This window comes from Opisthocomus hoazin, chromosome 5 (assembly GCF_030867145.1).
Source record: "Opisthocomus hoazin isolate bOpiHoa1 chromosome 5, bOpiHoa1.hap1, whole genome shotgun sequence".
Taxonomy (NCBI): Eukaryota; Metazoa; Chordata; class Aves; order Opisthocomiformes; family Opisthocomidae; genus Opisthocomus; species Opisthocomus hoazin.
In genome coordinates, this window is record NC_134418.1 from 50,059,316 (window position 1) to 50,085,288 (window position 25,973).

Sequence of the window (25,973 nt, forward strand, 5' to 3'; positions counted from 1 at the left end):
AATTCTTTATGCTTTGCATCTGAGGATAAATAGTACAGTTCAGCAGAGGAACATCTCCAATATGGTATGTTGGATACTGAAATCATGGCATTCACAAACATGTATGTATTTCACATATCTAGTCTGCCAAGCGTGTTCATTAAGTTTATAAATTTTCAATGTTTCTTGAGATGTAAAATTACATTGTCAGAATGCAACACTGTTTCCTGAATCTTCTTTTTCTCAAAGATAGTAGCTTCAGCTGTAAATTACTAAGACATGCTACCTGCAGATAAAATGTTGTGGTAAATTAGAAAGCCTGAGAGACTGTGAGATGGAACTGAAATCAGACATGGTTTTTGGATAGGACTAAGGTACGATAAATCTAGTACATCGCAGCTCACAGTAATCTGCTGAAATTACTCTGTCTAGTTATTTCAGAGAATGTGTTTCATTTAAATTATGTAGCATGGGGCACTAGCCCCTATGTGGGCCAAGTAAAGACAGCTGGCACAAAGGATAAATTCTGATGCTTTTTTATTGCAGAGATGTAGCCCTGTAAGTTAGAGAAACAGGCTAGAATAATGAGAACAAGAATAGGACAATATTTTTCCTGCTATTCTATTGTGGTCAATATGTGGCATTTCTGCTGATTGAGTTTCAGTTTGGGAAAGTGTCTGAAATTTTTGTGTTGTATTACTGCACATATCTATATGTATTTGTGGAAAATCAATAAAAATGTAAAAATTCCTGTCTTCAGCTTGAGCATGTTTTGTGTAAATTAGGGATGAAATGTTTTTATAATATTGTGTCTCACCAGTTGTCTACTGCAGTGAATTTGTTTAGTTTGGACTCATTAAACATCATAGAGGACAAGATGACTGAAAACTCACTCAGATTAATTAGTGACCGCTTAAACTACTAAAACTTGCTTTTCTCTGTATTTCTAGCTTCTGATTAATTACACTTTAAAAAGTTATTTTAAGTTGAAGGATGAACAGACAAGCTTTATTCCAGCAGGAAAACAAGCTAAAATTTTCAGTCTTGTCCTGGTTTCAGCTGAGACAGAGTTAATTTCCTTTCCAGTAGCTGCTGTGTTTTGGATTTAGTACAGGAACAATGTTGATAACACTGATGTTTTCAGTTGTTGCTATGAAATCCAAGGATTTTTCCCAGTTTCTCATATTCAGCTGATGAGCAGATGTGCAGGAGCTGGGAGGGAGCACAGCCAGGCAGCTAGCCCAAGCTGGCCGATGGAAATATTGCTTACCATAGACGTCATTCTTAGTTTATGAATGGGGATTGGCTGGGGTTTCTCACTTCTGTGGATTTGAATATTCTCTTGTCTGGGAGTATGAACTTGTCTGGGAGTTTGGTCTTTTTGAGGAGTTTCGCAAAATTCACAAAATCTGCAGTTTTTGGGTTCCATGGTCACTGCGTGGGGACTGACTGTGAATCAGTCATTGGGTGGTGAGAAAATTATATATAGTTTGTTTTGCATATTCATTATTATCATTACTGGTAGTAGTATTAGTAGTAGTATTTCCTTTGTCTTATCGAACTGCCTTTATCTCAATCAACAAGTTTTACCTTTTGTCCATTTCTCCTCTCCATCCCGCTGGGGGGAAGCAGCTGTCTAGTGCTTAGCTGCTGGGTTAAACCATGACAAATCTGCATGACAATGATTGGTATCCTGCTTGGCAATATCTGCAAAGATGCCACAGCTTACCATGAGATGCTGCAGTACAAAAGCTATCTCATTTTGTCCAGCTTATGGTGCGTTAGCAGGCACCTGCAGGTAGCCTTCACTGGAATCGTAGTGATTCAATGTAGTGTCTTTCAGGTGGGCTCTATTGCAATGCAGGAAGGGTGGAAAAAAACCAAAAAAGGGTTTGTTAGGTGAGAACAAATGGCAGCTGAAGACAAAGTTTGGAACAATAAAACAGTGGTGATGGTTAGCCAGATTTCAAGTGTCTTATGGTAACCAGTGTGGCCACTTGTTATTTGTTGTTGTAAATATTGTGAAATAGTATTATATTAAAGGTCTTGTGATAATGCAGTTGGGGTCTAATAAAAGTGGATTTTTTCTTCAGTGTGTGTGTTACCATTTTAAAAAGCTGTGATGTAGAGTAGACTTAGAACTCTGCTTTAATCAGAATAGTTAGTGGCGGTCAGCTTAGGCCAAAAAAAGGAAAAGACCTTTTTACTATTAACCCAACTAAAACCTGATGCCGTGAAAAGCCGGAATTGAAGACTCAATAGTCGGCAGACTATTATGCAGGTATTCTTTATTGCGGCGCCGGGCACACGGGGGATCTCTCCTCCAAACCTGTGCACCGAAGAGACACAGTTACTAGGTATTTATGCTATGTTAACATACATATTCATTACATTTGCAAGAAATGTTTATCATAGTAATGGCTTTTCCGAGAATTCATTAATATATGGTAATGTCCGTCCGGCACATGTTTGTTTGGCGTCTCTCGGTGGGGTCTTCAGATTATCCTGCAGCCTCCTTCTCTCTGTAGTTTGCATACCTGTTCTCCCAAGGCCCAGGCGCCTAAAGGGATTATTCAGGAGTCCCTTGTTTTGCAACCGTCTCAATTATTCACAAAGAACCAAGACTTCTTTCTGACCACCTGAAGTGATAACATCCCCTACATGTTACATTTGTTACATCTACAGTTATCAATCCCTCCTTTTCCTTTGAGGATTTGTAGCTAGAAAGCTATGAATCCTCACTATTCTATTTTGTAGGTATTATTTTCAGATTCCTTTAGTCTTTCACGCCAAGGCTCTGGGAACAGTATTTTCCAGTTTCTGCTTGGTGCCTAATCTTGTTCCTTTTCCAGTCACTGTATGTCTCAACTGAGCCCTGACAACACCAAAGGAAACATTTGAGAGACATGCAAACAAGTATTCCCAAAACCACCAGTGTGATCATTCCCATGAATAATTGTTTCAACCACTCTAAATTGGGGAGCCAAGAGGTTAAATTTTGTTCCCCTACTTACAAGTGGGTTGTCTTCCCGTTTGGCTTGTCTCCATGATGTTCTTAATATGCCTTTAGGTATTTGGGACTGATTATATATTCGGTCCTGGCTGACTAGATGACCTATGGTACACATTCCCTTCCAACCTGCAGGGAGCTGCTTTCAGCTAATGCCATCACCACATAGCCACCAATACCTGTCGGGTAATTTACAGGGCCTGTCAGTGGCTGTGAGATTAGCTCTGCAAAATGCTCCGCGGTTTACCCAGCCAATTGGTACATTCCTAAAATAATCCCAGTTCGAGGGGCTATAGGTTTCTAATTGGGTTCTGTTACAAAAATCTATATATATCACGCCTGTCCCTTTCAAATCCCAAGTTCCTACTTCTACTGTAGTTTTGTTGATCAAATAATCATTCCACCCATCCCTGCAAGTACAATTTTTGTGTGTATGGAAGGGGGTCAGCATGAACAAGTGTTGGATCTTTGTTTTGGTTTCGGCTGCCGCCGGCAACAAAAGCGCCACGCGGCCGCCCCTCCCCCCGCCGGCGTGCGGAGGAGAATGGAAAGAAAGAGGCAGAAACCGGTGGGTCGGGATAAGGGCAGTTTAACAGAACAGCAAACAGAGGGAAAACAGGAACAACAACGATACAAATAAGGAGAAAACGCAACCACGAACCGTACAACAGCCGCTCTCCCGAAACCGGAACCGGCGCTGCGCCCGCCCAAGCCGCGAGTGCGTTCCCGCCGCGCCGCTCCCCCCCCACCGGAACCCAGCGTGACGTCACATGGTATGGAATACCAGGCTCTGTTTGGCCAGGTGGGGTCAGCCCCCACCCCCCGGCTGTGCCCCTTCCTGGAGTCCGGTGAAAATTAACCCTGTTCTGGCCAAACCCAGGACATTATCCACCCCTTATTCCATACCATCTACGTCATGCCCAGGTCCCCCACTGTCCGGTTGATCACCACCACTTCTCCTGTCTCCAGATATCATTCCTTTAGTCTATGGATCATCACTCTAAAGTGTCCATTGAGTTCATTTAATCCATGACTTCAGGCTCCATCTGTCGTTATGGTCTTCCATGGCGGGAGAGGTGATGTGTGGTGATGGGCGGTCACTTGCTGCATCCGGAGCTCACGGCTGATGTATCTGGTGCAGCCCGTGCCCACAGTCTGCAGGAGATGTTGATCTTGATGAAGTTGCTGGATGCCAGTTGTTGAAAACCAGGTCCAGTTCCATCATCGCTGTGCTCTGCTAGGTTTTCATCGAAAAAGTCCATCCTTCTTTAATCTGGACAATTCTTACTATGCTACTACTGGTACAAAATATAACAATTATAACAGTGATAACAGACAGTGACAGGGTTATTTAACAACTAACTTTATACAATTTATTTATGGACTATTCTCGCCCAAAATTAAATCCCCATGAGGTACACATCGGACTTCCCCATCCTTCCGCATTACCCACCAGGTACACCCAGGTCCTTGAGCAAAGGCAATCCCGCGGACGGGCTTGCCTGTGCCCGAGGCAGGACTAACCCAAACCGTCTTCCCTAACATGTTCCGCATGTGCACTACAGGGACTTTATCCCCTTCTACTGGGCGCTGAGGTTTTGACTGGGCAGGACCAGCCCGGTTGGTGGACCCTCTGGTGTTAACCAACCAGGTGGCCTTTGCTAAATGGGTATCCCAATTTTTGAAAGTCCCACCCCCCATTGCCCTCAAAGTGGTTTTTAGCAGCCCATTGTAACGTTCAATCTTTCCCGAGGCTGGTGCATGGTAGGGGATGTGATACACCCACTCAATACCGTGTTCTTTGGCCCAGGTGTCTATGAGGCTGTTGCGAAAGTGAGTCCCGTTGTCCGACTCGATTCTTTCAGGAGTGCCATGTCGCCACAGGACTTGTTTTTCCAGGCCCAGGATGGTATTCCGGGCGGTGGCATGGGGCACAGGGTAGGTTTCCAGCCATCCGGTGGTGGCCTCCACCATTGTGAGCACATAGCGCTTGCCTTGGCGGGTCTGTGGCAGTGTGATGTAGTCAATCTGCCAAGCCTCCCCGTATTTATATTTTAGCCATCGTCCTCCATACCACTGAGGCTTTACCCGCTTGGCTTGCTTGATTGCAGCGCATGTCTCACATTCATGGATAACCTGTGCAATAGTGTCCATGGTCAAGTCCACCCCTCGGTCACGAGCCCATCGGTATGTCGCGTCTCTTCCTTGGTGGCCCGAGGTGTCATGGGCCCACCGAGCTATAAAGAGTTCACCCTTATGTTGCCAGTCCAGATCCACCTGAGCCACTTCAATCTTAGCAGCCTGATCTACCTGGTGGTTGTTTTGATGTTCTTCAGTGGCCCGACTCTTAGGGACGTGGGCGTCCACGTGACGGACTTTTACAGCCAACTGCTCCAGACGGGCAGCAATATCTTGCCACAATGGGGCAGCCCAGATAGGTTTGCCTCTGCGCTGCCAGTTGTTCTTCTTCCATTGCTGCAGCCACCCCCACAAGGCATTGGCCACCATCCAAGAGTCAGTGTAAAGATAGAGCACTGGCCACTTCTCTCGACTGGCAATGTCTAAAGCCAGCTGGATGGCTTTCACCTCTGCAAACTGGCTTGACTCACCTTCTCCCTCGGCAGTTTCCGCGACTTGTCGTGTAGGGCTCCATACAGCAGCCTTCCACCTCCGCTGCTTCCCCACAATGCGACAGGACCCATCCGTGAACAGGGCATACTGTTTCTTATCTTCTGGCAGCTGGTTATACAGTGGGGCCTCTTCAGCACGTGTCACCTCCTCCTCTGGCGATGCTCCAAAATCTTTGCCTTCTGGCCAGTCCATTATTACCTCCAGAATTCCTGGGCGACTGGGGTTTCCCATTCGGGCGCGCTGGGTGATCAGCGCGACCCACTTACTCCACGTAGCATCGGTGGCATGATGCGTAGAGGGGACCCTCTCTTTGAACATCCAGCCCAGGACCGGCAATCGTGGAGCTAGGAGGAGCTGTGCTTCAGTGCCGACCACTTCTGAAGCAGCTCGAACGCCTTCATATGCTGCCAGAATCTCTTTTTCAGTGGGAGTATAGCGGGCCTCAGATCCTTTGTATCCCCGGCTCCAGAACCCCAGGGGTCGACCTCGAGTCTCCCCTGGTGCTTTCTGCCAGAGACTCCAGGTTGGGCCATTCTCCCCGGCTGCGGTGTAGAGCACGTTTTTGACATCTTGCCCTGACCGGACTGGACCAAGGGCTACGGCATGAACTATCTCCCGTTTAATTTGTTCAAATGCCTGTCGTTGCTCAGGGCCCCATTCAAAATCATTCTTCTTCCGGGTCACGTGGTACAGAGGACTCACAATTTGGCTGTAATTTGGGATGTGCATCCTCCAAAAACCCACAACACCCAGGAAGGCCTGTGCTTCCTTTTTGCTGGTGGGTGGAGACATAGCTGCTATTTTGTTGATGACATCCATTGGGATTTGACGGCGCCCATCCTGCCATTTTATTCCCAAAAACTGGATCTCTTGTGCAGGTCCCTTGACTTTACTTCGCTTAATGGCGAAACCGGCTTTCAGAAGGATTTGAACTATTTTCTCCCCTTTCTCAAAAACTTCCTCCGCTGTGTCGCCCCATATAATGATGTCATCGATGTACTGCAGATGTTCTGGGGCTTCACCCTTTTCCAGTGCAGTCTGGATTAGTCCATGGCAAATGGTGGGACTGTGTTTCCACCCCTGGGGCAGTCGATTCCAGGTGTACTGGATGCCCCTCCAGGTGAAAGCAAACTGTGGCCTGCACTCTGCTGCCAAAGGGATGGAGAAGAATGCATTAGCGATGTCAATTGTCGCGTACCACTTGGCTGCCTTTGACTCCAGCTGATATTGAAGTTCTAGCATGTCTGGCACAGCAGCACTCAGCGGTGGTGTGACTTCATTCAGGCCACGGTAGTCTATTGTCAGTCTCCACTCTCCAGTAGATTTTCTCACTGGCCATATGGGACTATTAAAGGGTGAGCGAGTTTTACTGATCACTCCTTGACTCTCCAGCTGGCGGATCAGCTGATGAATGGGGAGAAGGGAGTCTCGGTTGGTACGATATTGTCGCCGGTGCACCGTTGTGGTTGCGATGGGTACCTGTTGTTCTTCAACCCTCAGCAACCCCACAACGGAAGGATCCTCCAAGAGACCAGGCAAAATGGACAGCTGTTTAATTTCTTCCGTCTCCACAGCAGCTATGCCAAAAGCCCACCGATACCCCTTTGGGTCCTTGAAATACCCTCTCCTAAGATAGTCTATCCCAAGGATGCACGGAGCCTCGGGGCCAGTTACAATGGGGTGCTTCTGCCAGTCCTGCCCAGTGAGGCTCACTTCAGCCTCCAGTAGACTCAGCTCTTGGGACCCCCCTGTCACTCCCGAAATGCAAATGGACTCTGACCCTTTGAACTCTGATGGCATTAAAGTACACTGTGCACCAGTGTCCACTAGAGCTTTATACTCTTGTGGATCTGACGTGCCAGGCCACCGAATCCACACCGTCCAATAGACACGGTTGTCCCTTTCCTCCACCTGGCTGGAGGCAGGGCCCCTCTAATCCTCGTCAGAGAAATTGCTGCTCACCTGCTGTAAAAATGACTTGGAGGTCCCCTCCAGAGGATCGGAATCAAGGTCAAACTGTCTACCTGGTCTGGAGAGCTGGCTTTTGGAAACTGGGGCGGCATTTTTCCTAACAGAGTCCCCTTTTGTGATTGTTTTACCTCGCAACTCACGTACTCGTGCCTCTAGACTTGAGGTGGGTTTTCCATCCCACTTCCTCATGTCCTCTCCGTGGTCACACAGGTAAAACCACAGGGTGCCCCGGGGTGTATAGCCTCTGTATTCCCTCTCCTGAGCAGAGAAACGCCTGCCCCTAATAGCTGAGATGCGGGCCCGCACAGGTGGGGAGTAGGACATATTCCTGTCTAGTCGCTTGACCAGTTTCTCCACGGCTGAGACAAGGGAGGAAGAGATACTTTCCTCATATTGGCGGAGTCTGACAGCCACCTCGTCTACTGTTGGTGTGTCTTTACCTTTCCAGTTTACAACTGCCAGTGAGTTGGCATGCGAGGAGGGTGCGCTCCGCACAAACTTCCTCCACATGGATTGTGAGCACTGGAGTTCATCTGGGTCTGTGGGTACCTGCTCATCATCTGTGTCACAGTAAACCAGCTCCCGCACAGCTAATTCCCTCAAGTACTGAATACCCCTTTCCATATTGGTCCACTTGCCAGGATAGCATACAAAATCGTCACTGAAGGGGTATCTCTCCCTCACCCCTGAGAGAAGTCTCCTCCAGAGGCTGAGGACTTGTTCCTTTTTCCCAATGGCCTTGTCAATGCCCCCATCCCTGGCCAGGGATCCCAGCTGCTTGGCTTCCTTGCCCTCTAACTCCAAGCTGCTGGCCCCGTTATCCCAGCACCGCAGCAGCCAGGTGGCAATGTGCTCGCCTGGATGGCGGCTGAAATCTTTCCGCATGTCTCGCAGCACGCCCAGGGACAGGGACCGGGTGATGATCTCTGTCTCTATCTCCCGTGATGACCCTGGCTCATTGTCATCCCTCCCGGAGCGATCTGCTCTCTTTGCGTCTTTCTTTAGTTTTACAGGGGCGACTGCTACCTGCACAGGTTGGTCATTGGGCTCAGTCACTGTGCCTGTGGCTGGAGCTGGGGCTGGAGCAGCTGCTGTGCCCGCTGGGGAAATCGAGGCAGACCCTGCAGCTGTGGCTGCAGCAGCGGTGGTGCCAGTCGGGGGGGCTGGGACTGCCTGCTGGGCTGGAGGGGCTGCAGGGCCGGCTGGGGAGGCAGCGCCAGCCGCAGTGCCTGCCGCTTCATTTCCCCCCCTTTCCCTCTTAAGGCACTGAACAGTGTTGAACAGGGCTCGGTAGGCGTGGGCCAGACCCCAGCACGTTGCGGTGATCTGTGTCTCTCTGGAGTTCCCAGGGTGGCAGCACACTTTTTGCAGATACTTTACTAGTTGGTCCGGATCCTGTACTTCCTCAGGTGTGAGTTTAAAAAACACCGGAGGTGCCCACTGCCCTAGGTACTTGCCCATGCTGTCCCACACACCCAGCCACTCACAGCTACCCAGCCCCGGGGCAGGTCTCTGCACGATGTTCTTAACGACTTGCTTAGCCCTAAACAAAAACCAAAACCCGTTCAGGAGGCATAACAAAAGGAGAGTGCTGCCCTGAGCATCCCAGGGGTACTCGAAATTATCAAAAGCCGTTAGAACTGGCCTGAAGGAGAGAGGGGGGGCGAAAGAGTGGGGGAAGGTATCCCCTTCGGTTTTCCCCACAGATTGGGTTTGATTATTCACAAATTCTAAGACATAGGATCCGAGGTACGGGAATGACCGCAGAGCCGCATGCAAATACAAGACTAATTTCATGCACAGTGATGTTATCATATCATAAGTCGATATCGTAAGGTAGAGCAAAATCATCATCCTGATCTTTTTCCCAGCGATGATGAACAGCATGGCAGTAAACACATACAGCAAGTAAGGATTTACGTAGCACAGATATTTGATCAAAGTCAGAAACATTTTTACCGGCGACTTTAACTAGCACAGTAAATGCGTATAATAAATTTTAACAAAATCTATGAAAGCAGTTTTAACACCCGCTGCTCAGCCCTGCCGTTATCCCCGCTCCACGTCTGGGCGCCAATTAAATGTTTTGGTTTCGGCTGCCGCCGGCAACAAAAGCGCCACGCGGCCGCCCCTCCCCCCGCCGGCGTGCGGAGGAGAATGGAAAGAAAGAGGCAGAAACCGGTGGGTCGGGATAAGGGCAGTTTAACAGAACAGCAAACAGAGGGAAAACAGGAACAACAACGATACAAATAAGGAGAAAACGCAACCACGAACCGTACAACAGCCGCTCTCCCGAAACCGGAACCGGCGCTGCGCCCGCCCAAGCCGCGAGTGCGTTCCCGCCGCGCCGCTCCCCCCCCACCGGAACCCAGCGTGACGTCACATGGTATGGAATACCAGGCTCTGTTTGGCCAGGTGGGGTCAGCCCCCACCCCCCGGCTGTGCCCCTTCCTGGAGTCCGGTGAAAATTAACCCTGTTCTGGCCAAACCCAGGACATTATCCACCCCTTATTCCATACCATCTACGTCATGCCCAGGTCCCCCACTGTCCGGTTGATCACCACCACTTCTCCTGTCTCCAGATATCATTCCTTTAGTCTATGGATCATCACTCTAAAGTGTCCATTGAGTTCATTTAATCCATGACTTCAGGCTCCATCTGTCGTTATGGTCTTCCATGGCGGGAGAGGTGATGTGTGGTGATGGGCGGTCACTTGCTGCATCCGGAGCTCACGGCTGATGTATCTGGTGCAGCCCGTGCCCACAGTCTGCAGGAGATGTTGATCTTGATGAAGTTGCTGGATGCCAGTTGTTGAAAACCAGGTCCAGTTCCATCATCGCTGTGCTCTGCTAGGTTTTCATCGAAAAAGTCCATCCTTCTTTAATCTGGACAATTCTTACTATGCTACTACTGGTACAAAATATAACAATTATAACAGTGATAACAGACAGTGACAGGGTTATTTAACAACTAACTTTATACAATTTATTTATGGACTATTCTCGCCCAAAATTAAATCCCCATGAGGTACACATCGGACTTCCCCATCCTTCCGCATTACCCACCAGGTACACCCAGGTCCTTGAGCAAAAACAATCCCGAGGACGGGCTTGCCTTTGCCCGAGGCAGGACTAACCCAAACTGTCTTCCCTAACATGTTCTGCATGTGCACTACAGGGACTTTATCTCCTTCTAGGGGGCGCTGAGGTTTTGACTGGGCAGGACCAGCCTGGTTGGTGGATCCCCTGGTGTTCACTAACCAGGTGGCCTTTGCTAAATGACTATCCCAGCTTTTGAAGGTCCCACCCCCGATTGCCGTTCAAAGTGGTTTTTAGTAGTCCATTGTACCGTTCAATCTTTCCAGAGGCTGGTGCGTGGTAGGGGATGTGATACACCCACTCGATATCGTGTTCTTTGGCCCAGGTGTCTATGAGGCTGTTACAAAAGTGAGTCCCGTTGTCCGACTCAATTCTTTCAGTAGTGCCATTTCGCCACAGGACTTGTTTTTCCAGGCCCAGAATGGTATTCCAGGCAGTGGCATGGGGCACAGGGTAGGTTTCCAGCCATCCGGTGGTGGCCTCCACCATTGTGAGCACATAGCGCTTGCCTTGGCGGGTTTGTGCCAGTGTGATGTAGGCAATCTGCCAAGCCTCCCCATATTTATATTTTAGCCACCGTCCTCCATACCACTGAGGCTTTACCCACTTGGCTTGCTTGATTGCAGCGCATGTTTCACATTCATGGATAAATTGTGCAATAGTGTCCATGGTCAAGTCCACCCCTCGGTCACGAGCCCATCTGACTGTCACGTCTCTTCCTTGGTGGGCCCACCGAGCTATGAATAGTTCACCCTTATGTTGCCAGTCCAGATCCACCTGAGCCACTTCAATCTTGGCAGCCTGATCCACCTGCTGGTTGTTTTGATGTTCTTCAGTGGCCCGACTCTTAGGGACGTGGGCATCCACGTGACGGACTTTTACAGCCAACTGCTCCAGACGGGCAGCAATATCTTGCCACAATGGGGCAGCCCAGATTGGTTTGCCTCTGCGCTGCCAGTTGTTCTTCTTCCATTGCTGCAGCCACCCCCACAAGGCATTGGCCACCATCCAACAGTCAGTGTAAAGACAGAGCACTGGCCACTTCTCTCGACTGGCAATGTCTAAAGCCAGCTGGATGGCTTTTATCTCTGCAAACTGGCTTGACTCACCTTCTCCCTCGGCAGTTTCTGCGACTTGTCGTGTAGGGCTCCATACAGCAGCCTTCCATCTCCGCTGCTTCCCCACAATGCGACAGGACCCATCCGTGAACAGGACATACTGTTTCTTATCTTCTGGCAGCTGGTTATACAGTAAGGCCTCTTCAGCATGTGTCACCTCCTCCTCTGGCGATGCTCCAAAATCTTTGCCTTCTGGCCAGTCCATGATTACCTTCAGAATTCCTGGGCGACTGGGGTTTCCCATTCGGGCATGCTGGGTGATCAGCGCGACCCACTTACTCCATGTAGCATTGGTGGCATGATGCATAGAGGGGACCCTCTCTTTGAACATCCAGCACAGGACCGGCAATCGTGGTGCTAGGAGGAGCTGTGCTTCAGTGCCGACCACTTCTGAAGCAGCTCGAACGCCTTCATATGCTGCCAGAATCTCTTTTTCAGTGGGAGTATAGTGGGCCTCGGATCCTTTGTATCCCCAGCTCCAAAACCCCAGGGGGTGACCTCTAGTCTCCCCTGGTGCTTTCTGCCACAGACTCCAGGTTGGGCCGCTCTCCCCGGCTGCGGTGTAGAGCACGTTTTTAACATCTTGCCCTGACCGGACTAGACCAAGGGCTATGGCATGAACTATCTCCCGTGTAATTTGTTCAAATGGCTGTCGTTGCTCAGGGCCCCATTCAAAATCATTCTTCTTCCAGGTCACGTGGTACGGAGGGTTTACAATCTGGCTGTAATTTGAGATGTGCATCCTCCAAAAACCCACAACACGCAGGAAGGCCTGTGCTTCCTTTTTGCTGGTTGGTGGAGAAATAGCTGTTATTTTGTTGATGACATCCATTGGGATTTGACGGTGCCCATCCTGCCATTTTATCCCCAAAAACTGAATCTCTTGCGCAGGTCCCTTGACTTTACTTCGCTTAATGGCAAAACCGGGTTTCAGAAGGATCTGAACTATTTTCTCCCCTTTCTCAAAAACTTCCTCCACTGTGTCACCCCATACAATGATGTCATCGATGTACTGCAGATGTTCTGGAGCTTCACCCTTTTCCAGTGCAGTCTGGATCAGTCCATGGCAAATGGTGGGACTGTGTTTCCACCCCTGGGGCAGTCGATTCCAGGTGTACTGGATGCCCCTCCAGGTGAAAGCAAACTGTGGCCTGCACTCTGCTGCCAAAGGGATGGAGAAGAATGCATTAGCGATGTCAACTGTAGCATACCATTTGGCTGCCTTTGACTCCAGCAGATATTGAAGTTCTAGCATGTCTGGCACTGCAGCACTCAGTGGTGGTGTGACTTCATTCAGGCCACGGTAGTCTATTGTCAGTCTCCACTCTCCAGTAGAATTTCTCACTGGCCATATGGGACTATTAAAGGGTGAGCGAGTTTTGCTGATCACTCCTTGACTCTCCAGCTGGCGGTTCAGCTGATGAACGGGGAGAAGGGAGTCTCGGTTGGTACGATATTGTCTTCGGTGCACCGTTGTGGTAGCCTTTGGCACCTGTTGTTCTTCCACCCTCAGCAACCCCACAGCGGAAGGTTCCTCCAAGAGACCAGGCAAAATGGACAGCTGTTTAATTTCTTCCGTCTCCACAGCAGCTATGCCAAAAGCCCACCGATACCTCCTGGCGTCCTTGAAATACCCTCTCCTAAGACAGTCTATCCCAAGACTGCACGGAGCCTCGGGGCCAGTCACAATGGGGTGCTTCTGCCACTCCTGCCCAGTGAGGCTCACTTCAGCTTCCAATACAGTCAGCTCTTGGGACCGCCCTGTCACTCCCAAAATGCAAATGGACTCTGACCCTTTGAAATCTGATGGCATTAAAGTACACTGTGCACCAGTGTCCACTAGAGCTTTACACTCTTGTGGATCTGACATGCCAGGCCACCGAATCCACACCGTCCAATAAACACAGTTGTCCCTTTCCTCCACCTTGCTGGAGGCAGGGCCCCTCTAATTCTGGTCAGAGAATTTGCTGCTCACCTGCTGTAAAAATGACTTGGAGGTCCCCTCCAGAGGATCAGAATCAAGGTCAAACTGTCTGCCTGGTCTGGAGAGCTGGCTGCTGGAAACTGGAGCAGCATTTTTCCTAAGAGAATCCCCTTTGGTGATTGTTTTACCTCGTAACTCACGCACTCTTGCCTCTAGACTTGAAGTGGGTTTTCCATCCCACTTCCTCATGTCCTCTCCGTGGTCACGCAGGTAAAACCACAGGGTGCCCCGGGGGTGTATAGCCTCTGCATTCCCTCTCCTGAGCAGAGAAACGCTTGCCCCTAATAGCTGAGAGACTGGCCCCTACAGGTGGGGAGTAGGACATATTCTTTTCTAGTCGCTTGACCAGTTTCTCCACGGCTGAGACAAGGGAGGAAGAGAGACTTTCCTCATATTGCCGGAGTCAGACAGCCACCTCATCCACTGTTGGTGCCTCCTTACCTTTCCAGTGTACTATTGCCAGTGAGTTGGCATATGAGGGTGGTGCACTCCGCACAAACTTCCTCCACATGGATTGTAAGCACTGGAGTTCATCTGGGTCTGTGGGTACCTGCTCACCGTCTGTGTCACAGTAAACCAGCTCCCGCACAGCTAATTCCCTCAAGTACTGAATACCCCTTTTCCATATTGGTCCACTTACCAGGATAGCATACAAAATCCTCACTGAAGGGGCACCTCTCCCTCACGCCTGACAAACGTGTCCTCCAGAGGCTGAGGACTTGTTCCTTTTTCCCAATGACCTTGTCAATGCCTCCATCCCTGGCCAGGGATCCCAGCTTCTTGGCTTCCTTGCCCTCTAATTCCAAGCTGCTGGCCCCATTATCCCAGCACCGCAGCAGCCAGGTGGCAATGTGCTCGCCTGGGTGGCGGCTGAAATCTTTCCGCATGTCTCGCAGCTCGCCCAGGGACAAGGACCGGGTGATGATCTCTGTCTCTATCTCCCTTGATGACCCTGGCTCATTGTCATCCCTCCCGGAGCGATCTGCTCTCTTTGCGTCTTTCTTTAGTTTTACAGGGGCGACTGCTACCAGCAGAGGTTGATCATTGGGCTCAGCCGCGATGCCTGTGGCTGGAGCTGGGGCTGGAGCAGCTGCTGTGCCCACCGGGGAAACCGAGGATGACCCTGCAGCTGTGGCAGCGGCGGTGCTGGTCGGGGGGGGCTGTGACTGCCTGCTGGGCTGGAGGGGCTGCAGGGCCGGCTGGGGAGGCAGCGCCAGCCGCAGTGCCTGCCGCTTCGCTTCCCCCCCTTTCCCCTTTAAGGCACTGAATCAGGCTGAACACGGCTCGGTAGGCGTGGGCCAGACACCAGCACGTTGTGGTGATTTGTGTCTCTCTGGAGTTCCCAGGGTGGCAGCACACTTTTTGCAGATATCTTACTAGTTTGTCTGGATCCTGTACTTCCTCAGGGGTGAGTTTCAAAAACACCGGCAGTTCCCACTGCCCTAGACACCTGTCCATGCTGTCCCACACACCCAGCCACTCACAGCTATCCAGCCCCGGGGCAGGTCTCTGCACGATGTTCTTAACGACTTGTTTAACCCTAAACAAGACGCAAAACCCATTCAGGAGGCATAACAAAAGGAGAGTGCTGCCCTGAGCATCCCATGGGTACTCGAAATTATCAAAAGCCGTTAGGACCAGCCTGAGGGAGAGAGGGGGGGTGAAAGAGTGGGGGAAGGTATCCCCTTCGGTTTTCCCCACAGACTGGGTTTGATTATTAACAAATTCTAAGACATAGGATCTGAGGTATGGAAATGACCGCAGTGCCGCATGCAAATACAAGCCTAATTTCATGCACAGTGATGTTATCATGTCGTAAGTCGGTATCGTACAGTACAGTAAAATCATAATCCTGATCCTTTTCCCCGCGATGATGAACAGCACCACAGGGAACAAGTACAGCACGTACGGATTCAAAAACCACAACCATCTGATCAAAGACAGAAACATTTTTACCAGCGACTGTTTAACACAGAAAAATGCGTATAACAAAATTTAATAAAATGTAAGAAAGCAGTTCTAACAACCGCTGCTCAGCCCTTCCGTTATCCCCTCCCCACGCTGGGCGCCAAATTAATGTTTTAGTTTCAGCTGCTGCCAGCAACAAAAGCACCACGCGGCCGCCTCTCCCCCTGCCAGGGTGCGGAGGAGAATGGAAAGAAAGAGGCAGAAACTGGTGGGTCGGGATAAGGGCAGTTTAACAGAACAGCAAACAGAGGGAACAGCAACAACAACGATACAGATAAGGAGAAAATACGACACAAACTCGCGCAAGCCAGAGACCCTCTCTCCTGGACAGGACCGGTGCAGCGCGCTCCTGAGCCGCGAGTGAGTTCCCACCGCCCCCCCCCCACCGGAACCCAGCATGATGGCACATGGTATGGAATACCCGGCTCTGTTTGGCCAGGTTGGGGTTGGGTCAGCCCACCCGGCTGTGCCCCTTCCTGGATTCTGGTGAAAATTAACCCTGTCCTGGCCGAACCCAGGACAATCTGCTAGTGTTTAAGAAAAGTATTCATGTATTTTATACATACTTCTTTTGGTATGTTTTTCTTAATATTCGTACCTGGTGAGAAGTATAGAAGATAGGAACCGAAGAAGAGTAAGTTTAGGCCAGGTGCTGCTAGCTTCTGCCTAGTTCAGCAAAGGTTTACATTTGTAGTTGGAGTGTAAAAGCACTAGGAAGGGAATCCAGAAACTCTTATACTTCCTGGTCTGTTGCTCATTCAAATGGCAATTGCTTTTTTGTGGTATATATTCCTTGCCTGCTGCAAGAAAAGAGCCAAGTGTAATTGTGACTTTACTGGACAACAGATGTTTCAGAAACAGAAAACGATTCCCTCTTGAGCCCTGGATAAAGGCTGCCACCTGAAAAACATGTTAAAACACTAAAACCTTAATCTAAAACTCCAGAGCCCTGGCATATGACCGAGTTCTACATTTTCCAGTCATGTTTATGTTTCTAATTTTGGAGAGTGAATGCTGGTGGTCTAGTGGAATTGTGCGAGGGCTGTGTTATGGGTTATGAGCACAGGCCTCCACTGAAGTTAATGTGAAGCTGCACTGTCCCCATGGGAGCTCTAGGAAGCATTTATGTCTTGGGCACGCAGTAAATCACTGAGATTTTCCTAGAACAAAAGGGCATGTGGGTTTATAGCTCCCTTAAGAGCTTTCTCTTCTTTAGATGTCCATGTGCATTATGCACACATGTAAGGGATATGATTATTATTACATCTATGTAATACTGATCTGATGGCATGTGTGCATGAAGCTTTACAAAATGCGTAGTGCTTATACTCTCCAAGCTTGTAGTCTAACTGGGGTGAGTATTAGGGAAATGAGTTAATGATTTATAGAGAGCAGAATTAATCAAGGGTGAAGGGATGGGCAAAATAAAGAGTATTTACATGGCTATTTTGTTGTGAGCCTAAAAAAAGCTTGGCACTATGGCCATCAGAAGGTGTTCTACCTGTGGGGAAGCTCTGGTAATTGAGTCACAGCTGAAGAAGACACCAAAAACATTACAAGAGCAATCTATAGATTGCAACTTTTTTGGAAAAATCTATAAGGTGCTAAATGGAAGAGCTTGAGAATTACTCTTGCACTTAGATTTAGGCAGTCAAAAGTAGGATGAGGTTGTGTTTTTGTACTTCTTAAATTTTTTTAGTAAAAGTAGCTCATGTAAAATACGTGTTTACCCTGATCATGGCAATGTATAACTTTGTCATACCCATCTCGGATCTTCCAGTCCAAACTCTTTCAAAGTAATACAAAGGTTTGTTGTTTAAGTTATTATTTAGTCTTGCTCTCTCTTACTTCCTGGCATTACTCACCACAGAGTTCTTCTGGCGGCAAAGACTTTCTCAACGATGCTTAGCTTGTTCTTGCTAGGATAATATCACACTGTATTAATGGCAGTGTTTTGGGGGAGAGGAAAGAAGTCCTCAATCCATCTGGTGTACCCTGGTAAATTAAACTTGTTCCTGTACTGTTCTTAGCTCCACTGGCTTACTGGATCAGACACCCGTACTTGTTGCTGTTCACCTCTTTGCCCAGCTCTGAGGGGAGGTGGGATACAGAAAAGAATACAGTTCTTGGTGCCATCTCATATTTGAATTATATGCAGTACCTGTGAAAATCTTGATTTCATATGAAGTGTTTGACCTTGTGTGTTTCCGTAGATTTTGAAAGCCTTTTATCTCTGTCTCTGAACTCTCTGGTTCCTCAGCAGAGCCAAGTATTTCTGAAAACTTTCAACAGCTGCCTAAGAATAGGAGAGGCAGACAATTACCTGTTTGTCTAAAATCTCTGCACTGTTTGTCTGCTTTAATGCACTTACAGCCTTTTTCTATAACCGTGGGGGTTCTCATGCTTTTAAATAGTGCTGTGTGCCTCTGCCTGGCAGAATCAATTCCAAATTGCTGTTTACTCATAACAGGGAGTCTTTCCCTACAGTCAGAAAGATTTATGAGCTAGTGCCTCTGTGTCTTTATGCCAATGAGGAGGGAAAAATTACAAAACAGTCTGTTTTGCTTTCTATTTTCTCTTTTCCCAAATCATTTGTCTAGAAAATTGCCCAGTTTTCTTCTTTGGATCTTTTTTTTCTTACCAAAGCACTAGGAGAAGCTCTGCTTTGGTTGAAAGGAGCATGCCAAGAGGGCACCTCTGCCTTTACACCTTCAGCTACTTTGCAGTGATGTGGAGAACAGTTTTGACGTTATTACTGGAATCTTGATATTCTGCCTTCCATTTCAGTACTGTAGAAAATTTCAGGTGGCTGTATTAGTTCATAGAATGATAGAATGCTTTGGGTTGGAAGGGACCTTTAGAGGTCATCTAGTCCAACCCCCCTGCAGTACGCAGGGATATCTTCAACTAGACCAGGTTGCTCAGAGCCCTGTCCAACCTGACCTTGAATGTTTCCAGGAATGAGGCCTCCACTGCCTCTCTGGGCAACCCGTTCCAGTGTTTCACCATGCTTATGGTAAAAAATTTCTTCCTTCTATCCAGTCTAAATCTACCCTCCCTTAGTTTAAAGCCATTACTCCTTGTCCTATCACAACAAGCCCTGCTGAAAATATTTTCCCCTTCTTTCTTATAAGCCCCCTTCAGGTACTGGAAGGCTGCTGTAAGGTGTCCTCACAGCCTGCTCTTCTCCAGGCTGAACAGCCCCAACTCTCTCAGCCTGTCCTCATAGGAGAGGTGCTGCAGCCCTCGGACCATGTTTGTGGCCCTCCTCTGGACCTGCTCCAGCAGCTCCATGTCCTTCTCATGCTGGGGGCTCCAGAGCTGGTCGCAGTACTCCAGGTGGGGTCTCACCAGAGCAGAGGAGAGGGGCAGAATCATCTCCCTCGACCTGCTGGCCACACTTCTTTTGATGCAGCCCAGGATACAGATGGCCTTCTGGGCTGTGAGCGCACATTGGTGGCTCATGTCTAGCTTTTCATCCACCAGCACCCCCAAGTCCTTCTTAGCAGGGCTGCTCTCAATCTCCTCATCCCCCAGTCTGTATTGATAGTGGGAGCTGCACAAATCCATGTGCAGGACCTTGCACCTGGCCTTGTTGAACCTCATGAGGTTCACACAGGCCGACTTCTTGGGCTTGTTCAGGTCCCTCTGGATGGCATTCCATCCTTCTGGTGTGTCAACTCTGCCACTCATCTTGGTGTCATCTGCAAACTTGCTGAGGGTGCACTCAATCTCACTAAGTCATTGATGAAAATGTTAAACAGCACTGGTCCCAGTACAGACCCCTGGGGGACACCACTTGTCATTGATAGATGGATTTGGGCACCGAGCCGTTGACCACTACCCTCTGGCTGTGACCTTCCAACCAATTCGTTATCCACTGAACAGTCCACCCATTAAATCCATATTTCTCCAATTTAGAGAGAAGGATGTCGTGAGGGACTGTGTCGAAGGCTTTACAGACGTCCAGGTAGCTCACATCTATAGCTTTTCCTTTGTCTGCTGATCTAGTCACTCCATCATAAAAAGCCACTAGGTTGGTCCGGCAGGACTTGCCCTTGGTGAAACCACGCTGGCGTCACAGAATCACAGAATCACAGAATGTTCGGGGTTGGAAGGGACCTCTGTGGGTCATCTAGTCCAACCCTCCTGCTGAAGCAGGGTCACCTACAGCAGGCTGCACAGGACCTTGTCCAGGCGGGTCTTGAATATCTCCAGAGAAGGAGACTCCACAACCTCCCTGGGCAGCCTGTTCCAGTGCTCCGTCACCCTCAGAGGGAAGAAGTTCTTCCTCATGTTCAGCTGCAACTTCCTCTGCTTCAGTTTGTGCCCATTGCCCCTTGTCCTGTCACTGGGCACCACTGAAAAGAGCTTGGCCCCATCCTCCTGACACCCACCCTTCAGATATTTGTAAGTATCTATTAGGTCCCCTCGCAGCCTTTTCTTCAGGCTGAACAAGCCCAGCTCCCTCAGCCTCCCCTCGTAGCAGAGATGTTCCAGTCCCCTCACCATCCTTGTAGCTCTCCGCTGGACTCTCTCCGGTAGCTCTTCATCTTTCTTGAACTGGGGAGCCCAGAACTGGACAGAGTATTCCAGATGAGGCCTCACCAGGGCAGTGTAGAGGGGAAGGAGAACCTCCCTCGACCTGCTGGCCACACTCCTCCAAATGCACTCCAGGATGCCATTGGCCTTCTTGGCAGCCAGGGCACACTGCTGGCTCATGGTTAACCTGTCGTCCACCAGCACTCCCAGGTCCCTCTTCACAGAGCTGCTCTGCAGCAGGTCCACCCCAAGCCTGTACTGATGCATGGAGTTGTTCCTCCCCAGATGCAGGACCCTGCATTTGCTTTTCTTGAACCTCATCATGTTCCTCTCTGACCAACTTTCCAGCCTGTCCAGGTCACGCTGAATTACAGCACAGCCTTCTGGTGTATCTACCACACCTCCCAGTTTGGTGTCATCAGCAAACTTGCTGAGGGTACATTCTAACTCTTCATCCAGGTTGTTGATGAAGAAGTTAAACAAGGCTGGGCCCAGTACTGACCCCTGAGGGACACCACTAGTTACAGGCCTCCAACTAGACTCAGCGCCGCTGATGACAACCCTCTGAGTTCTGCCATTCAGCCAGTTCTCAGTCCACTTCACCGACCACTCATCCAGCCCACACTGTCTGAGCTTCCCCAGGAGGATATTATGGGAGACTGTGTCGAAAGCCTCGCTGAAGTCGAGGTAGACAACATCCACGGCTCTCCCTTCATCTACCCAGCCAGTCATGCCATCGTAGAAAGCTATCAGATTGGTCAGGCATGATTTCCCCTTGGTGAATCCATGCTGACTACTCCTGATAACCTTCTTTTCCTCCACTTGCTTGTTGATGACCTCCAGGATAAGCTTCTCCATCACCTTTCCCAGGATGGAGGTGAGGCTGACTGGTCTGTAGTTCCCTGGGTCCTCCTTCTTGCCCTTTTTGAAGATTGGAGTGACATTGGCTTTTCTCCAGTCCTCGGGCACCTCTCCTGTCCTCCAGGACCTTTCAAAGATGATGGAGAGTGGCTCAGCAATGACATCCACCAGCTCCCTCAGCACTCGTGGGTGCATTCCATCAGGGCCCATGGATTTGTGGACGTCCAGATCGCTTAAGCGATCCCTCACACGGTCCTCCTCGACCAAGGGAAAGTCATCCTCTCTGTAGACTTCACCTCTATGAATCTCTCTCTTCCACCTCCATGAAACGGCTAGTTCACCTCCATGAATCACTCTATTCCTCTCTCTTTGGTTGTTTCAACAAATGGCTTATGAAAAATTTCATTTATTATTTTCTATTTGGAATGGATGACACACTGTCTGAATAGATAGTGTCTGATGTAAAAGGTTAATCTCCAAGTCCCTCAAATTGTTGAATCTTTTGCCACTCAGCAAAGTAGGACCAAACATGTCTTTATACTCTCCATCTTATGTTGGGTATCTCCAGGGATATGATGTAGCGGAAACTCAGAGACAGAACAATTTCCTTTCAGAAGGTGAAACTGGGGAATATAAGTAGAAAGATAGCTCCGCAATTGCAACTAGAGAGCATGATGGCCCATGAAAATGCAATGTCTTTCATGCTGTAATGTTTTTATTTACTACAAAAAGATAACAACTACAGGAAAGTGTTTTGCAGCAGAGTTGTCTTTTCTCAGTGTTGCTGCTTTAGCTTCACCTGAGTTGATTTGTGACGTTTGGCACAGGAAAGTAGACTAAATTTGGCACATATAATTCCTACTGGCCATTTCACACTTGGGAAAAGAACCAAAGCCAGGATTATTTTAATGCATAGTTCGGAGTGTGCTGCATCCCAGCTTTCCAAAGTCCCTGTCTATTGAAGTAAACTGCTGGGCCCTCTGCAGGGGTCAGTGTTATGCTGGGTAATAGTGGAAGTGAACCAGCATCCCCAGCTAATGGAGACTGGCCATTGGGATTCAAAAAAGTCTACCCTCCTCCCCATTATCTCTTGTCTCTGTTTCTTTATTTAATCTGTGACAGCCTATTAAAAATGGAATAACCTTGGAGCATCTCCTGAAATGGCAGAAGCTTCAAAAGGCTGGTGTAGTACATACCACAGAGATACAAAGAGGACAGTCAGAGCACTCCCACACTTCTACTTCAGTGCACAGAAAATTTGTATCTGCTTCTCATGACCTCTCACAGAAGATTCACAGGTAAGTACAAGAATCTGTAAATAACCTTATAAGACATTACCTGCACAGTAGGCCTCAAATAGGAGGACTCTCACTGAAGTCCTAAAGCAGAACATCTTATTTGCTGTAACCATTAGCTATTATAAACCTGGATGGCCTTGCTTTTCATGTAAGGCTCAAATTCCTTTCAAATTCCTGGCCTCGGTGCACTTTCTGCAACAATACATCAGTTCCTTGGTCTAAAAAGAAATGTACATGAAGAAGTGTTTCTACTTACCATCTTTGAGATTCCCACCCTCTGATTTTATCAAAATCACTTTGTTCCAATGCTACAGAACAAAGAAAACAAACAAATTTACTTTATTGTGACAGGTAATCTTGTGTTTTAATGCACAGTTCCTTGTTTAATTATGTAGAAGAACCTAATAGGAACATGACTTGGTTTTAATCACTCCTTACATGTCCAGTCTAAGTTCACAAAACTGTAAATTTTTTTCTAATGTGCTGGTTTGTGGTCATTCATATAACAGGTAACTAACACTAACCTTCACGATTCAGTATTTTGGCATTAATCAGCTACTACATTTCTGGTTTTGCTTGTAGGAAAATAACTGACACTCTTTGCAGCAGCCCCCCTCAGCAGCAGTAGATACGCTTTCTTTAAATAGTTCTCCTCTCATTGTTTTGTCAGACGCTAGAACTTTAATTGTATTCACTGGATGTATAATTATCACTATTATTCCTTGTAGTAATGGATAGTTTTATTTATTTTTGTTTTATTTTTGGTATAGCTGCTAAACATAGTAAGCTAAGTTTTTTTGCAAAATATGTGTCAGACATCAAGTTGGGCATCAGTGCTACGCTTCAGTTTTTGTGTAGTTAATGACTTGATTAATGTAAGAACTTCATGGCCAAAGCTGATGTAACACTTAAGGAGAAGGGAAAACAAACCTACATGGGAGTAGTAAAACGTAGTGATCGGAGTATCATGTACACGTGCTACCTCTCATGCAGACAGCCAAGGAAGCTAAAGAAGAAAATGTTGTGCAGTTGTGCACATCACCTTGTAGGCTGAAAATCGTTCTGTATTAGTATTTTATTTAGCACAAAGCTAACTACTCTTCAAAAACTTTTATCCAGCATTAACTACAGCTAGATTGGATCAAGGAAACACCCACTTTTGCTGGATTTGTACCCTGCCTAACTTGAAGAGAGTCTTCATTTCTTTAGCCTTTCTGCACTAGCATGACATATGTTCTAAACAGCAGCAGCATAGGTAAATGGATATAGTCCTGCAGCAGATAAGCCGTTCTTTCCAGTCTCTCATCATACTAGATTAACTATTGATTATCAGAAACACAGGGCCTCTTCTTAATCCATTAAGGATTTTCTTTCTCATATATTTAACATTTTAATCAACACAACTCAGAAAGTATCAAAATATTTCCTGTGTTTTCTTAAACAAGGTGCAGCTGCCATTTAATATTAACAGTTTGCTGTGATTTTGCGATAAATCCTGCTTGCATCCCTGAGTTGAGTAGTTCTAGTAATGCTTTTGTTATGGGAGTAATTAAAATTTACAAATGTTAATGCTTAGGAGGAGGGAGAGATTTTCGGAAGGGAAGGAATCTGGATTTCAGTTGCTTGAGAAATAAGCTGGTTTGTAGCTGCAGAATTTACAGTGTAATCTACTCATGGCCACAGGCTTTTGTACTCCAGAACTAAGCCTCTTACGTTTTTAGACTAAGAGGATTTTTAGTTGTGTAGCTACTCTACTAATATGTGAATACAAACCAAGGCGGGGATTGAGCATCCTGACTTTACAAACAACTGAAGCAACTGTCCTTGCTTTGAGCAAAGAAGCTGGATAATAGATATCCCAAGGTCCCTTCCAATGCGAGTGATTCTGTGATTCTGTTCCTGAATAACTGTGAGGTGTAAATTAGCTGACTCGGTTCAGTGGCAAATTAGACAGTTCTTTTATAGCTTTGATGATAAATATGGATGTCTCACTTGAGCAAGTTATGCGATAGACCTAAACAGCTTTTTGTATCTCCATCATACAAACATTGCCGGCTCATGTTGAGCTTCTCATCCACCAGTACTCCCAAGTCCTTCTCCTCAGAGCAGCATATTAAGAACAAGATCCAATAGCACACAGTTCAACATATCAAAAATGAATTCCAAACTGTTAGAGTTTAGAATATATAATTCAGTCAAATCCATTAATTTTATTGATACCGCTTGATGCAGACAGTAATTGAATATTTTTCTCTATGTATTCTATAGAATATATGTCATTTTCACCAGTGCTACAGTGCCAGGGTCATCTGTGTTGAAGGCACATTTAACTGAATTTGAATTAGGTTTGAAGGTTGTGCTCTGACTTGGGAGTGTATTAAAAGTAGTTTTGATGTGATTCATTACATACCTTCAGGCAGTTTTACCACTGATTTTTATCTAAGGAACAGCTTTTTACTGAGGTTTTTTTTTTTAAATAGAGGAAAACAAATTTCTGTGAGGGCAGACTTTTTCATTCAACTGTGCGTAGATGCTTACCTCAATTTTTTATCTTTTTGTGTTTCCAGAAGAGAAAGCAGATTAAAACCAAGTGCCAGAATAGGAAAAATGCTTTTACCATTGTGGTAAATGTTATTATCTTATGGTAGGCAAGTAGAAAGTGTTTTACTGTGCTCAGCTCCTTCCAGTTAGGTTTTCTTCATTTTTTTGGTGACAGTAGTAGCCATGGTTTTGCACACTTACCACTGGAGGTTCATCTTGCACAAATTCAGAGCTGCTTCCAACATCAAAGTCTGATTTTATGCCTCTAGGAAGTGGCTAGATTTTATTTTCTATTTGAATTTGCATCAGAGGATGAAGATATTCAGCTACAAATGAAAAGATGATATGACAGGTTATGACAAGATCACCATGAACTTTGACTAATTAATCTGCTGCAGCATTTCACAGGAGCAGGTTCTTACTCTGATAGTACCTGTTCGTAAAAGTAAGTATTGCTTAGATATGTGATATCTTGGACTGTTAAAACTTGGGCATTTACACCAGCTGTTGTTAAGTGTGGAAATCTGACTCATAATTGACTTGAGAATACACGGGAAGTTGGTAGCAAGGCCAAACTTGGAGCTCATTTGTTCCTGTCTTCTGCATGTAAGCTGTGATCATTAGGAAAACCCACTTATCGGTCCCCTATCATTTCAGTTTATATGTTCTTTTTCCTTTCATATGTATTTCCTCCAGAAGTCTTTTCAGTGCTATTCCTGAGTTCTTTCTTTATCACTCTTTTCTCTTCCAGCAGTCCAGTTTTACAGCTGCTTGCATGATTCTTGTGAATTTTTGCATGTCATCACTTCTCAGCCCAGTGGAAGATGATCTGGGTCTGCTGGGATTTAACCTTAGTAATTACCCTGTTCACACCATTGCTTTCCCCAGTTATTCTAAGAATAATTAAAATTAGAGCATAGACACAACAGAAAACCACTCTTTCTCAGTAGAAACACTCTCCATGTCTGTTA

At 47.3% G+C, this 25,973-nt stretch overlaps 1 protein-coding gene across 7 annotated transcripts in view; it reads left to right on the forward strand.

Annotated features, from left to right (window-relative positions):
• The window catches only part of MAPK10 (mitogen-activated protein kinase 10), a 195,658-nt gene that overhangs the window by 58,590 nt on the left and 111,095 nt on the right, over positions 1-25,973 (forward strand). The window contains exon 3 of one of the 7 annotated variants that reach the window (XM_075421213.1): positions 22,286-22,461. The exons of the other annotated variants lie outside the window; for them this stretch is intronic. The gene's annotated coding sequence lies outside the window, so the exon portion shown is untranslated. The remainder of the gene's footprint in view (positions 1-22,285; positions 22,462-25,973) is intronic. 7 annotated transcript variants of the gene reach the window in all.